Source organism: Salmo trutta, chromosome 34 (genome assembly GCF_901001165.1).
Source record: "Salmo trutta chromosome 34, fSalTru1.1, whole genome shotgun sequence".
Taxonomy (NCBI): domain Eukaryota; kingdom Metazoa; phylum Chordata; class Actinopteri; order Salmoniformes; family Salmonidae; genus Salmo; species Salmo trutta.
Genome location: NC_042990.1, coordinates 916140 through 931566, shown reverse-complemented (window position 1 = coordinate 931566; position 15427 = coordinate 916140).

Sequence of the window (15427 nt, the reverse complement as noted above, 5' to 3'; positions counted from 1 at the left end):
ATGTTATACAATACATGCATGTCTGTTCAATCAAGTTCATATTTATATCAAAAAACAGCTTTTTACATTAGCATGTGACGTTCAATTTACTAAATTACTCACGATAAACGTTCACAAAAAGCATAACAATTATTTTAAGAATTATAGATACAGAACTCCTCTATGCACTCGATATGTCCGATTTTAAAATAGCTTTTCGGATGAAGCACATTTTGCAATATTCTAAGTACATAGCCCAGCCATCACGGGCTAGCTATTTAGACACCCGGCAAGATTAGCCTTCACCAAAATCATATTTACTATAAGAAAAATGGTCTTACCTTTCCTGTTCTTCATCAGAATGCACTCCCAGGACTTCTACTTCAATAACAAATGTAGGTTTGGTCCCAAATAATCCATCGTTATGTTCCATCAGCGACGTTTTGTTTGTGAGTTCTAGACACTATCAGAATGGTAAATCACGGTCGAGCGCATGGCGCATAACGTGACAAAAAATGTCTAAATATTCCATTACCGTACTTCGAAGCATGTCAACCGCTGTTTAAAATCAATTTTTATGCAATTTATCTCGTAGAAAAGCGATAATATTCCGACCGGGATTCTGCCTGTCTGTAAATAGAGGGAAAAACAGAAAGGCGGGGGCGGCCTGTGCACGCGCCTAAGCCTTTTGTCTGCTGATAGACCTCTTAGCAAAAGCGCTCGTGTGTTTCAGCCAGGGCTTTGAATTCCGTCATTCAGGTTTTTCCCGGGCTCTGAGAGCCCATTGGAGACGTGGGAAGTGTCACGTAACAGCAGAGATCCTTAGTTTTTGGAAGAGATGTCAAAGAATGCAAATAAATGGTCAGACAGGCCACTTCCTGTAAAGGAATCTCTCAGGTTTTTGCCTGCCAAATGAGTTCTGTTATACTCACAGACACCATTCAAACAGTTTTAGAAACTTTAGGGTGTTTTCTATCCATATATAATAAGTATATGCATATTCTAGTTACTGGGTAGGATTAGTAACCAGATTAAATCGGGTACGTTTTTTATCCGGCCGTGTAAATACTGCCCTCTAGCCCCAACAGGTAAAAATCAATTTTTATGCCATTTTTCTCGTAAAAAAGCGATAATATTCCGACCGGGAATCTGCATTTAGGTAAACAGACGAAAGAAAATATAGCATGGGGTCAACTCGGGCACGCACCTAAGCCCTTTTGTCCTCTGATCGGCCACTTGGCAAAGGCGATAATGTGTTTCAGCCTGGGGCTGCCTCGATATCGTTCAGCTTTTTCCCGGGCTCTGAGAGCCTATGGGAGCCATAGGAAGTGTCACGTTACAGCTAAGATCCTGAGTCTTCAATAAACAGAGACAAGAAGAACGACACCTTGTCAGACAGGCCACTTCCCGCATGAAATCTTCTCAGGTTTTTGCCTGCCATATGAGTTCTGTTATACTCACAGACACCATTCAAACAGTTTTAGAAACTTTAGGGTGTTTTCTATCCAAAGCCAATAATTATATGCATATTCTAGTTACTGGGCAGGAGTAGTAACCAGATTAAATCGGGTACGTTTTTTATCCGGCCGTGTAAATACTGCCCCCTAGCCCTAACAGGTTAACGAGAGTCTTGTCTTTAAAATGGTGTAAAATAGTCATATGTTTGAGAAATTGAAGTTATAGCATTTTTGATGTATTTGTATTTCGCGCCACGCTCTACCATTGGATATTGGTGAGGCGTTCCGCTAGCGGAACGTCTGTCCTTATTAATGTAACCATGATTGCGTTCCGACCCTAGTGCAGCTATGTGTAAACAAGTGAAACCTTATGGTCGGTGACTTCTGGCAACATTTTAAGCTGCTAACTAAGATTTGGATGAACTGTCACTCCAAAACCGGTTGACCAATAGAGATGCATATCCCTCTAAACCCCGACTACATGGAATGTGCCACATTTTTGCAAATGCTTAAAAAAACATTGATAGCAAAGGGCAGGGTAATGTAACCAAATCTAGAAAAAATTGCAGTCAAAGAGGGAAGTGTTTCATTGCAATCAAGTTATCCTTAAAAATGTTTTGCATCCATTTACAATTAGTTTGTTTTTGCCTTTCAACATTATATCCTTGCAATATTATTAATTTTGCTCTCAATAATTTGGGGTTGATGTTTTGCTTTTAATATCATTATTTTTGTTTGCAATAATAACAATTTTGTTCTCGAATTCAAACAGTTTGCTTGATATTGAAGGCACAAAAGTAATTCCATATCATTTTGTGTTACTTTCTCCCCGTACTTCTTTCGTCCCGGTTCTCCCCTAGGCTATAACATTAAATCCAAATAACATAGTTGAGTTTAAATGACATTTGTAACAGAAAATGTCAATTTTACCAAAGATCTCTGTGATTTTGCCATAATAACCAATTTATATAAATAATCTAAAGGTTACATGCAGACAATAGGTCAAACGGTCATGGGGCTTAGTGGCTACATAAAATATACAAATGAAATGAATGATTGTAGTCATAGTCTACCATTTAGTACATCTTGATATGAATCCTATCTTATGACCACTGACCAGACACTCATAAGTCTATTACATAATGTGTAATGTTCAAGATATTTATTTATTTATTTAGCCATCTGTTTTACCACCAGCCCTTCTGCCTGTGTTAGTGTTGTGTGGATCAATGACTTGATGCTATGGCGACATCTATGGGCCGGAAGCACAAGCCGCATAGCTTACATGTGAGAAATGTGTGTGACGCGTGTGATGGTGGAGTCCTAAATTCTGTGCTGTCCAGTTGTCAACGTATGTGACTAGTTTCAGGAAACTAGGCGTATGTCGTTCGTCACTACTTCACAGGAGAGGCATTTGAACATAAACATGTATTTTTTAATCAAAATACATTTTTTGGCAGAATTGCCTTCTGGAACATGTGAACTTTCTTAATAACAAACTAGTATGCCATCTGAAAATACTAATAAACTTGTTAAATTACTAGTTGGTTTAGCCATGGAAAAAGTCAGGAACCTTCCCAGTAGCTATGATTGGCTGAGATAATGATGCGCTGGACATGCCGAGAGATGAGTTCGGATTGGTCTGCCATGTAACATGCTTCTGTCTATAACATGAGCGGCTCAGTGTGTGTAGGCAATCCTTTGTAGCAGGGCTTTTTTTTAAAGATATCACAAAGAACTGCAAAAGTGACCCTCCGGAGTGGCGCAGAGGCCTAAGGCACTGCATCGCAGTGCTGAGGCGTCACTACAGCCTCGGATTCGATCCCAGGCTGTGTCACAGTCGGCCGTGACCCGGAGACCCATGAGGCGGGACACAATTGGCCTGGCGTTGTCCGGGTTAGGGGAGGGTTTGGCGGGCTGGGATTTCCTTGTCTCATCATACTCTAGTGTCTCCTTGTAGTGGGCGGGGTGCCTGTAAACTGACTTCGGTCGTCAGTTGGACAGTGTTTCCTCCGACACATTGGTGCGGCTGGCTTCCGGGTTAAGCGAGCAGTGTGTCAAGAAGCAGTGCGGCTTGGTAGGGCCGTGTTTCGGAGGATGCATGGCTCTCGACCTTTGCCCCTCCTGAGTCCGTAGGGGAGTTGCAGCGATGAGACAAGAGTATAACTACCAAATTGGGGATACCTCAAAATTGGGGAGAAAAAGGGGTAAAAAAATTGATAATGCTCTACACTTTCTGGATGACTGAGTTTTGAAATCAGTGGAATGCCGGTGAAGCAGAGTATGAAAGCTAAGGTGATGGAGAAAATTCTAGCGTTTGATTGCAAATATATGGAGGGAGTTGAAAAGAGAACACACAGAAGGCTGTTGTGTAAAACACCTGTCTCCGGATTACATCTTCAAACTAAGGGCAAGCATGGCATCCGTGACAGAGAGGGAGAAGCATTCACCCATGTATACAGGTAAGAAAGTCTAGCTCGGTACATTTTAAGATGTTATATGTTTCTAAATTTGTCAGAAAGTCATTTTCATTGCAAGTTAAAGCGTACTGTTAGCTAGCAAGTTAACGTCATCTGGTTGGCTCGCTAGCTAACGTTATGTGTATGTTCTGGGTAGTAATATTATTCGCATCGCATTACTAGTTATAGCCCAAGCTAGCTAACATTGACCCTAGTTGGTTATCTTTTTATTAGCTAGCTAGCCTGCTACATGTCTAAACAAAAGACTCCGCTATGCAAGTAACCATTTCACTGTGCTGTTTACACCTTCTGTATCCTGTGCATGTGACAAATACACTTAGATTTTATTTGATATACGGTACTGTGTGTTTACCAGAGATGATAATGGGAAGAACAACATGACCTGCACCAAAGTCAAATTAGGATATAACGTTAGGCCAACGATACAGTGTCCAAGTTCTAAAAGTCTCTGGTAGAATGCCCTGCTTTTATTTCATCACACTCACAACCATAAGCTATTGTCTGTAATTAGCTTGCCATTAACTTGTAAAGAAGTATCTTGTTGTGAGTTTATTTTCCTGTAATAATGAATACAAATTAGCTAAAGTTAAGACGTTGTCAGGTATATGATGTGGTCATTTTTTGAACTGGCTAGCGGACTAACTTAATGTTAGCTAGCTAACTAACAAGCTAAAAAGAAACAAAAACATTGTTTAGAAAGTTGCTTTTAATTGTCTGATTTGCTAGTTGGTTAACTTTAGCTACAGATTCATGCAGGGTAGTAACATTATGAGTTGCGATTATGGTTAATTGTTTAGCTAGCTAGTCAGCTATATGACATGCTAAGTTAACTAACAAGCTAGAAATGAACCAAAACATTGTTTAGAAAGTTGCTTTTAGTTGCCTGGTTTACTAGATTGACATATACTAAATTCATTTTTAAACTGATGGGTTATTGGTGTTAAAATTCACAAGTTACGCTATTTTGGACCAGCAGGCTACTGATGTCATGCAGCCTGTCGTTTTTGTGTTTATACTTATTCATAACGACAGCAACATGTTTGATGTCAGACGTCAAAAGAATGTTAATGATGTCACTGCGACAACTGTCTACAGACATGTCGATAGACATAGTATATACCAGCCTTAAGTCTTGAAACCTTTGGTTGTTTAGTACACTACCATACTCACTCTGTTTAGCACGTGGCCTCACATGTGAATCCATAAAGAGATGGGTGGGGTTAAGGCTTAAGAGGGTGTGAAGGATTCTGAATTGGTGTAGACAAAGTATAGCTCTCCTGTAGGTGTACCAAAACATTCAGGGGCCATTTTCTCAAAAGCGGTGTTACAAGTTTATCAACTTTCAAAACAGAATTACTTTCCCATTGTTCCTTAACTGTAGTGTATGATATACACTTTTTAGCTCTGAGTCTACTTTTATCCAATGTAAAAAACACAATTACTAATTTTGCTACATATGAGCGAATCGAGCTGGTCGGTCACATATTATCACATAAGCATGCTAGGCCTAGGCCTATTTGGTTAGCCTTCCTCTGAATATTTTGCAACTTGTTCCTGTTATAAAAAAATCTATTTGAGTAGTTGCCAAATAAACAACAGGCCTACCTACAGCTGGAACCAGTCTTCCATCCACATTTTGAAGCGAGATTGTTCATTGATGTCATACGCTCTTACAAGTTCTCAGTGGAACTAGAGTTGGCATCTGTTTCATTGTCGGGACCAGACGGCACAGGTTGTCTGGGGAATTCTACCTGGCACCCACGTAGGCTAGGCTACAGATGGTGTATCACACAGTAAATGACTCAGAAAATGATACATGTGTCCAAATCACCTAAAGGTCATCTCGCTTTACAAATGGAATATCTTCCTTAATCGGGTTGTTCTACGAAATTGGTGGCTTTTGACCAGCCAATTTAAAAAATATTTTTTAACAAACTCAGATAATAGTTAACCCCTTAACAATGTAGATCAACATACATGACAGCTTGATGTATTTTGATATTTTACTACATTACATACAAAATAAATCTTGTTGCCTATTTGACACTGGGGTTAGCTATATTTTAATGACAATTCAGACTTTCCAGAATGTAACTTTACTATTTCATTTGCATATATAATCAAAGACAGAAAAGGTTAACGATAATATTATGAAATATTCTTTATTAGTACACATTTTTTCTATGATAACACTAGTGACGGTAACACCAGTGACCAGTAACACCAGTGACAAATCTTTAGAATATTCGATTAAAACCAGCAGGAAAAGTAACACCATTGATGGTTAATAAACCAGTGACAAATCTGCAGAAAATATAGAATATCTAAGATGGCAGCAACACAGTAACTCTGACCAATCGGAATTTATGCTTCAAGAATGTTTTTGAAATGGACCAGCTAGGACCTCTGTAAGGCAATCAAAGAGGCAAAACTACAGTACAAGGACAAAGTGGAGTTGGAATTCAACGGCTCAGACACGAGCCATATGTGGCAGGGATTCTTAAGGGAAAGCCAGCCGCATCACGGACACTGACCCCACGCTCCCATATAAGCTAAACAACTTATTTTCCCGCTTTGAGGAAAACAACGTCGAGCCACAGCCCCCCGCTCACGAGGACTGTGTGCTCTTGTTCTCTGTGGCCGATGTGCGTAAGTCATTTAGCGTGTTAATTCTTGCAGGGCTGCCGGGCCAGACGGCATCCCAAGCCGTGTCCTCACACTGGGCGAAAAGGGTCAATATCAGGGGATATCTTTATCTATATACAGTTGAAGTCGGAAGTGTACAAACACTTAGGTTGGAGTCATTAAACTCGTTTTTCAACCACTCCACACATTTCTTGTTAACAAACTATAGTTTTGGCAAGTCGGTTAGGACATCTACTTTGTGCATGACACAAGTCATTTTTCCAACAATTGTATACAGACAGATTATTTCACTTGTAATTCACTGTATCACAATTCCAGTGGGTCAGAAGTTTACATACACTAAGTTGACTGTGCCTTTATTTAAATAGATTTGAAAATTCCAGAAAATTATGTCATGGCTTTGGAAGCTTCTGTTAGGCTAATTGACATCCTTTGATGTACCTGTGGATGTATTTCAAGGCCTACCTTCAAATTCAGTGCCTCTTTGCTTGACATCATGGGAAAATCTAAAGAAATCAGCGTTTGCTGCAGGAAGGACTGGTGCACTTCACAAAATAGATGGCATCATGAGAAAGGAAAATGATGTGGATATATTGAAGCAACATCTCAAGACATCAGTCAGGAAGTTAAAGCTTGGTCGCAAATGGGTCTTCCAAATGGACAATGACCCCAAGCATACTTCCAAAGTTGTGGCAAAATGGCTTAAGGACAACAAAGTCAAGGTATTGGAGTGGCCATCACAAAGCCCTGACCTCAAGCCTATAGAAGATTTGTGGGCAGAACTGAAAAAGCGTGTGCGAGCAAGGAGGCCTAGAAACCTGACTCAGTTACACCAGCCTTGTCAGAAGGAATGGGCCAAAATTCACCCAACTTATTATGGGAAGCTTGTAGAAGGCTACCCGAAACGTATGACCCAAGTTAAACAATTTCAAGGCAATGCTACCAAATACTAAACAAGTGTTTGTAAACTTCTGACCCACTGGGAATGTGATGAAAGAAATAAAAGCTGAAATAAATGATTCTCTCTACTATTATTCTGACATTTCACATTCTTAAAAGAAAGTGGTGATCCTAACTGACCTAAGACAGGGAATTTTTACTCTGATTAAATGTCAGGAATTGTGAAAAAACTGAGTTTAAATGTACTTGGCTAAGCTGTATTTAAACTTCTAACTTCAACTGTATTTCCAGATATCTGACATTTTATTAGATATAAGGAGTAGACATGCTCCAGATACGCATGTCCTTCATTTCATATACAGAGCTAGGATATTCTCCATAATGGGACAGTTTCTACATGCATCCAATCCGGACCTCAGAAATCTCCCTGCTATTGTATGAGTCCAGGGAGATACACTACATGTCCAAAAGTATGTGGACAACCAAAGGTGCTCATTCAAAAATCATGGGCATTAGTATGGTGTTGTTCCCCCCTTTGCCGCTATAACAGCCTCCACTCTTCTTGGAAGGCTTTCCACTAGATGTTGGAACATTGCTTAGGGCACTTGCTTCCATTCAGCCACAAAAGCATTAGTGAGGTTGGGCACTGATTTTAGGCGATTAAGCTTGGCTCACAGTCGGCGTTCCAATTCATCCCAAAGGTGTTCGATGGGGTTGAGGTCAGGGCTCTGTGCAGGCCAGTCAAGTTCTTCAACACCAATCTCGACAAACCATCAAATACTGTCCATACTGTCTATACACAGCGTATTCCGGAGTCAGATATTGCTCGTTCTGATATTTCGTCATTTTTTTATTTTTTATTTTGGATTATGTGCATGTTGTTTTGTATTGTTTTCTAGGTATTATTACTGCATGGTTGGAGCTAGAACCACAAGCATTTAGCTGCACCTGCATAAGATCTGCAAATATGTGTACGCGACCAATTAACTTTTATTTTGATTTGATTAAATGGTAAATAAATCACTTAATCATGCGATTTGATCAATTATTTTACAAAAACATTATTCTCCCCTTACAATAAACTATATAACACCAGTGACACATCTTAAGGCTTCACATGAAATGACCAAATTAATCATAAAATTGTTTTAATTTGGTCATTTCATGTGAAGCCTTAAGATGTGTCACTGGTGTTATATAGTTTATTGTAAGGGGAGAATAATTTTTTGTAAAATAATTGATCAAATCACATGATTAAGTGATTTAACATATGAAGACAGAGTTCAGACTCACCACATGCTTTTCAAAACCGCCCACCTGCAATGAACCTTTGACCCAGTAAGATGTTGGCAAGGATGTTGCATATTTTTAAAATTGTATTTTTTATAACCAGTGACATGAAATCCCTGTAAATTATTTCTAATATTTAGTTGATATTTTAATTTAAATAATCCACTTAATAACAACAGTATAATACTTTCCTATGGGAGATTCAGGAGGACGATTCAGGAGGATGTCAATGTATTAAATTATAGCTCCCTTCGTAGGCTACTGATGAAGCTTTTAGTCTTCCTTTTGAAAATCAAACTAAGATTAAGCATAATTTCCAAACATTCTCCAGGCATGCAAATCTCAGGCTAATGTCAAGCAAGAGCTTTTATAACAATGAAGGTGGCACACACAAGCAATCATGTCACTCACCCCGCCATACCACTCCTGCCAAAATTATGCATTTATTCTTAAAGTGATGACTTATCTTATAACCAGTTTAGTCCAAATAGCTACATCCTACTCATAACCCCAAAAAACAGATATAAATCATAAAAATGTAAGTATTAAATGAATGTACAAGTCGGAAGTAGGCTGACTAGGACCTAATACATGCATTGAGCCAAGATGACAACTATATACACTGAGTATACCCCCCCCCCCCTTTGTCCTCAGAACAGACTCAATTTGTCAGGGAATAGACTCTACAATGTGTCAAAAGCGTTCCATAGGGATGCTGGCCCATGTTGAGTCCAATGCTTCCCACAGTTGTGCCACAGTCCCACAGTTGTGCCTGGATGGCCTTTGGGGGGGTGGACCATTTTTGATACACACGGGAAACTGTTGAATGTGAAAAAACCCAGCAGCATTGCAGTTTTTGACACAAACCAGTGTGCCTGGCACTTACTCCCATACCCCGTTCAAAGGCACTTACATCTTTTTCTTACCCATTCACCCTCTGAATGGCACACATGCACAATCCATGTTGCAATTGTCTCAAGGCTTAAATATTAGTCTTTAACCTGTCTCCTCTCCTTCATCGACACTGATTGAAGTTGATTTAACAAGTGACATCAATAAAGGATCATAGCTTTCACATGGATTCCCATAAATGAAACCCATGAATGTCAGAAATAATCAGGAACTTCATGTCAGATTTTAATATATTTAATTGCAATGAGACTCCAGTGTATGCTTCTCTGAAACTCTTTAACCTCCAGCTAATGGGAGTGAAAGGCAGAAGGAGAGAGAGAGAGAGAGTAAGCCAAAATCAGAATTCTCCCCTTTTCTGCTGCTTGCAATTTTTGGGTATGGTATGATGATTAAAACTGTGTTTTCCAGTCCTGGTGCTTGGGACCCAAAGGGGTGCAATTTGGTCATACTTGATTTGGACAGTCCGGAAAGTTATTCTGATGCTTTAGGGTTAGGTTTATTCATCTAAATGTTTTATTTATTGAACCAGGCAAGTCAGTTAAGAACAAATTCTTATTTACAAAGACTGCCTACACCAACCAAACCCAGACAAAGCTGGGCCAATTGTGCACCACACTATGGGACTCCCAATCACGGCCGGTTGTGATACAGCTAGGATTTGAACCAGGGTGGCTGTAGTGACACCTCTAGCACTGAGATGCAGTGCCTTAGACCACTGCGCCACTCGGGAGCCCAGGTTTAGAAAAATGTGTCAGCTTCGGTTCGGCTGGCGCCTGCTTGCATACTCCCTTAAAATACCTTTGATTGATAAACAAGAAAAAGCCTCAATAGTACTGTTTGTCCATCTTGAGACGCCTCAAAATAGTTAATTAATCTAAGATAACTCTGTAATAAATGTTTATGTTTTTGTAGAGGAGATCTTAGTCGTGCAATTTTACTCGTGCAAAATCTAACTAAGATGTTTGGTACGGTATTTCTCAAGTGAAAAAATGTGCATGAAAATGATTTGTCTCTCGTTGAATGACAACAAATACTTAATTAAAGAATCCCTACTGTTGACCAATCACCAACTAAGGGGCGAAGACTTCGTCATTTCTTTTTGTCACAAACAGATGAAAAAACCCTCGCTGAAGAGGGTTAAGATTAGGGTAAGGATGGGGGTTAAGGTTAGTGTAAGGGCTAAGGTTAAGGTTAGTAGATAGTTGGTTGAAATGTTACTATTATAGTCTATAGATAGTCCATCTGTAGATGCTCTACAGACTATCCAAATAAAGTGTTACCTGATTTATTTTAGTTGCTCTAGCACTAACACACCTGATTTAACTAATACGCTCATCATTGAGCCTGAATCAGGTGTATTACAGTACAGTAGTGATAGGGCAAAAACAAAAATGTCCACCTTTCGATTCCCCAGTTCCAGGATTGGGAAACACTGACATAAAACATGAAAGAGAGATCTAATCTGCCCCCTTTACTCTCTGACGTGATGGATATTAACAGCATCTGATAGATGTGTCAATCCCTTTTGTCGACTTCTCTCTGGTTTGCGTACAAAGATTAGAGAGAAACTGATAAGGGCACATGGAGCAAGGGACGGTGTGGTGGAGGGACAGAGAGAGAGACTGAGGGAGATAGATGTGTGGAGACATGAATAGCTTGTAGGTGTTTGGTGGAGAGCAGAGCGAGCGAATGGGGAGAGAGATAGAGATGGAGCAGTAGGTTGGTTTTCCCCACGCTGTCATTATGATTTATGGGTGCTGCGTTTGAGCCCTCAAGTAGAGATATATCACTGTAAGCACAGGCCATGTGATGAAGGTGATCATGTTGAAGCTGAAAGGGTAAGTAACAAAGGATGATGGTGGTGCGTGTCTGTATGTAGTACGGCTGCAGGATCTGAGATAAAAAAATGTACCCAGCTATTGTGATTTTGATTTTAATTGTAATTTAGATCAAAACACTTGGGTCACCAGGACCACCCATACGTAAAAATTGTATGCATATGACTAAGTCGCTTTGGATAAAAGCGTCTGCTATATCGCATATGCAGTGCATTCGGAAAGTATTTAGACCCCTTGATTTTTTCAACATTTTGTTACGTTGCAGCCTTATTCTAAAATGTATTGAATATTTTTTTACCCTCATCAATCTACACACGAAACCTCATAATGGCAAAGCAAAAACCGTTTTTAGAATTTTTAGCAAATGTCTAAAAAATACAAAACGGAAATATCACATTTACATAAGTATTCAGACGGTTTACTCAGCACTTTGTTGAAGCACCTTTGACAGCGATTACAGCCTTCAGTCTCCGTGGGTATGATGGTACAAGCTTGGCACACCTGTATTTGGGGAGTTTCTCCCATTCTTTGCAGATCCTCTCAAGCTATGTCAAGTTGGATGGGGAGCGTTGCTGCACAGCTATTTTCAGGTGTCTCCAGAGATGTTCAATCAGGTTCAAGTCTGGGCTCTGGCTGGGCCTCTCAAGGACATTCAGAGACTTGTACCGAAGCCCCTCCTGTGTTGTCTTGGCTGTGTGCTTAGGGTCTTTGTCCTGTTGGAAGGTGAACCTTTGCCCCAGTCTGAGGTCCTGAGCACTCTGGAGAAGGTTTTCATCAAGAATTTCTCTGTACTTTGCTCCATTCATCTTTCCCTCGATCCAGTCCCTCTCACTGAAAACCATGATGCTGCCACCATCATGCTTCACCGTAGGGATAGTGAAGGTTTCCTCCAGACGTGACGCTTGGCATTCAGGCCAAAGAGTTCAATCTTGGTTTCATCAGACCAGAGAATGTTTTTTCTTATGGTCTGAGAGTACTTTAGGTACCTTTTGGCAAACCATAAAGGCCTGATTGGTAAAGTGCTGCAGAGATGGTTGTCCTTCTGAAAGGTTCTCCCATCTCCACAAAGGAACTCTGGAGCTCTGTCAAAGTGACCATTGGATTCTTGGTCACCTCCCTCACCAAGGGCCTTCTCCCCCTATTGCTCAGTTTGACCGGGCGGCCAGCTCTATGAAGAGTCTTGGTGGTTCCAAACTTCTTCCATTTAAGAAAGATGGACGCCACTTCACCTTTCCCCAGATCTGTGCCTTGACATAATCATGTCTCATAGCTCTAAGGACAATTCCTTCGACCTCATGGCTTTGTTTTTGCTCTGACATGCACTGTCAACTGCGGGACCTTACATAGACAGGTGTGTTCCTTTCCAAATCATGTCCAATCAATTGAATTTACCACAGGTGGACTCCAAACAAGTTCTAGAAGCATCGTAAGGATGATCAATGGAAACAGGATGCACCTAAGCTCAATTTCGAGTCTCAAAGCAAAGGGTCTGAATTCTTATATAAATAAGGTATTTCTGTTTACCAAAATTTTGAAAAACCTGTTTTGGGTTTGTCATTATGGGGTATTGTGTAGATTGATGAGGAAAAAAATACATGTAATCCATTGTAGAATAAGGCTGTAACGTAACAAAATGTGGAAAAAGTCAAGGGGTCTGAATACTTTCTGATCACACTGTAATTCTATGGTTGGTGTTGTTTGGCATGACAACGAATGAAAAAGACAGGTATAGGAGTTGTTGTGACAGGGTACTAGTAACCAAAGGGTTTGTCAGTGTTTCCCAGGGGACCCTAATTAAATTTGAATGAATGTTACATTCAGACAAAGGTTTTCGATTATGCTTCCAGTCTGATTCAGAACATGTGATTCCACAAACAACATGCTGACACCACCACTGGTAGCAGCCTGTATTAGAGCTAACATTCGTTAGCCAGATTCCCCCCCCCCCCCCCCCACCTCCATAATCTCTGCTAGTTTAGTGCATTTAGACAGCCAGTTAGCTAGTTAGCGATTAGCATTAGGATTGGCGCTTGCTAAGACTAACTAAAGCCTTGTTCACACTGCAGGCCTAAATGCTAAAATCAGTAATTTTTTTCTAATCCGTTTTTGAATCCGTACTGTCCAAACAACTGACTATCCAAACAGCAACTGACCGAATTTAAGTTGTGTGTGTTCAGACTGCAGTCATTTGCTGACATGGCTATGCTAGTTGTCATAGTAACGATGGGTGTGTGCGCAGTAGTGAAGGCTGATTGGTGTTGGTCCTCGTGCTCCCTATCATTCAAGAAGTTAGGTATATAGCAAGCTAAGGTGACAACAATGCCTGCCATGGACGTTTCCCAGTTGCTTTGAATGTTCAAAATCATAGTGTAAGAACACTTTTAAAACCTCAAATGGATAAGATGATCCAACTTTCAAAATAATTCATTTTTAGCTAGCCACAGCAGTCAACTAGCTAACTATATTACTGTTAAGCTTTCTAGCACATTTACTAATTTGTTTGTAAACAATTAACAAGCTAGTTAGCTACCACATGTTCGTGTCAAAATGTCAACAGAGTACCTAGCAAGCAACAAGATTGGTATCTGAATTCAAACCACCTATGATGGTTGTTCGAAGTGTGGCTTGAAATATCCGATTCCATGTGCTTTTTGGCTGTTCAGACTGCAGGAAAAAGAACTAATTCGAATCGGATATGCACATTTTTTTTATTTGAGTTACTTCCAACTGCCAGTGTGAACAAGGATTAACTAGAATTCTTCAGAGATAAAGATACACAAACCAATAGTATAATAGAGAAAACGTGGATTTATCGTGAGCAAAAATATAAACGCAACATGCAACAATTTCTCCGATTTTACTGAGTTACAATTCATATAAGGAAATCAGTCAATTGAAATAAATTCATTAGGTTCTAATCTATGTGTTTCACCTGACTGGGAATACAGATATGCATCTGATGGTCACAGATATCCTTAAAAAAAAGAAGGGACGTGGATCAGAAAACCAGTCAGTATCTGGTATGACCACCATTTGCCTCATAGAGTTGATTAGGCTGTTGATTATTGATTGTTTCCTGTGGAACGTTGTCCCATTCCTCTTTAATTGCTGTGCGAAGGTGCTGGATATTGGCGGGAACTGGAACATGCTGTCATACACGTCGATCCAGAGCATCCCAAACATGCACAATGGGTGACACGTCTGGTGAGTATGCAGGTCATGGAAGAACTTGGTCATTTTCAGTTTCCAGGAATTGTGTACAGATCCTTATGACATGGGGCTGTGCATTATCATGCTGAAACATGAGGTGATGGCGGCGGATGAATGGCACAACAATGGGCCTCAGGATCTCATCATGGTATCTCTGTGCATTCAAATTGCCATCGATAAAATGCAATTGTGTTTGTTGTATGTAGCTTATGCCTGCCCATACCATAACTCCACCGCAACCATGGGGCACATTGATGTCAGCAAACCGCTCGTCCACACAACACCATACACGCGGCCTGCAGTTGTAAGGCCGGTTCTCTAAAACGACGTTGGAGGCGGCTTATGGTAGAGAAATTAACATTATTTTCTCTGGCAACAGCTCTGGTGAACATTCCTGCAGTCAGCATGCCAATTGCACGCTCCCTAAAAAATTTTGACATCTGTGGCATTGTGTTGTGTTACAAAACTGCACATTTTAGAGTGGTCACCAGCACAAGGTGCACCTATGTAATGATCATGCTGTTTAATAAGCTTCTTGATATGCCACACCTATCAGGTGGAAGGATTATCTTGGCAAAGGATAAAATGCTTACTAACAGGTTTGTAGACAGATTTGTCCACGTCATTTGTGAGAAATAAGCTTTTTGTGCTTATGGAACATTTCTGGGATGTTTTATTTCAGCTCATGAAACATGGGACCAACACTTTGCATGTT